Source organism: Habropoda laboriosa, unplaced genomic scaffold (genome assembly GCF_001263275.1).
Source record: "Habropoda laboriosa isolate 0110345459 unplaced genomic scaffold, ASM126327v1 scaffold212, whole genome shotgun sequence".
Classification (NCBI taxonomy): Eukaryota; Metazoa; Arthropoda; class Insecta; order Hymenoptera; family Apidae; genus Habropoda; species Habropoda laboriosa.
The window spans coordinates 4,399,616-4,401,305 of record NW_017100509.1 but is presented as its reverse complement, the minus strand read 5'-3'; positions in this window follow the sequence as shown (position 1 = coordinate 4,401,305).

The following is a 1,690-nucleotide window of genomic DNA, read 5'->3' as shown; positions in this document are numbered from 1 at the left end:
AAAAAGAAACCATAAAATTCAGAAACCTCTTTTTATGAAAAGTAACGGGTATAAAATAAACTGTCGGTATGTCAATTACTAATTTTATCGACATCAAATGAGCGGACGACTGTTGACAGCATAATTTCTGTACATGACACTTTTGCATCGCACGCTATTTACATATAACTGCCGCCACGCATTTGTTATCCATGGTACGATTCGATGCAACTGACTGGAAGTATGAATATACAGATACAGGATAGCATGCAATTCATAGTATAATTGAAAAGAAGATAATTCTATGTGAAGAAATAAATACGAAATTTTGTATAACGTTTCCCTGCCCGAGGTTTTACTTTCGAAAAAATGTATTGCAAAATTTCATCGTATATACATACAACTGTATAGAACTTGGCTACTGTATCACATAATTACTGGTTATTTTTATCTTTGATTATGTTTGCAAATATTGATAATGATGTTTAAGTTATAAAATATGTAAAACTTATATTATTTACACTGTCAGTGTATACAAATACAATCAAGGATAAAAATAATCAGTAATGGAGTGATACAATAACTAAGTACTGTGCAACTGTACGCAAATTTGACAAATTTTTAAAATCGATATTTTTAAAAATAAAACCTCGCACTATAAAACATTATACGTATTTTTTAAATTATTTTCACATATAGATTTATTCCCTTCTCGATTGCATTGGGAATTAAGCTTCACCCTGTATTTATGTTGCGTGTGTGAATAGAAGATATATATTAGCATAATGTAAAAAGAAAATAAATAATTTTTAAAACAGCTTTCCTTCAATACCTCCTTCATTTCAACAGAAAATAATAATTTTTAAAGACATTAGTTTGTATATTTTGTTTCTGTGCTCTTATGATCAATATAGCAATAATTTTATATAAAATAATTAAATTGACGCATAGGTATATACAATAAAATATAACACACTTGTGTTTATTAAATTTCTTTAATTACATAAAGATACATGTTTTTAATTTATTTATCTTCCGGCTTGTTAAATACAAGGGTATAACCGCATTTGCCACAGTAATGACGGTCTTCCATTGCAGCCATAAAAACTCCCGCACCACATTGTTCCATGGGACATTCTCTTCTTAATCGATGTATTTTTCCATTTTCATCCACCTGTGTAACATAAATAATTCAGAAATATACAGGGTGTCTCGTGTAACGCGACACACGATTTTTCAGCCATTTACGGCCATGTGATAAAAAAAGTTTTCAACAAAAATTTATCGGTACTAAGTGTACAACAAATGGCGATAATAAAAATTTCGAAAATAGTTTGTTCTCATAGCGAAATCAAGGTCACTTGATATTTCTGTATACAGAAAAATAGTTCTTTATTTAGTTAAAATTGCAACAGTTTTACATACCTTATAAAATTTGAGCACAGCAAGCTTAACCTTCTTCTTCTTGTGTTTAATTTTCTTGGGAGTTGAGTAATTCTTCTTCTTACGTTTTTTAGCTCCACCTCTTAAACGTAATACCAAATGTAATGTAGATTCCTTCTGAATGTTATAATCTGATAAAGTTCTACCATCTTCTAATTGTTTGCCAGCAAAGATTAATCTCTGCTGATCAGGTGGAATGCCTAAAATTTGAAGACATCAATAAGAAACTATTTCTTAAATTACTTAATATATTTAATATAAAATATCT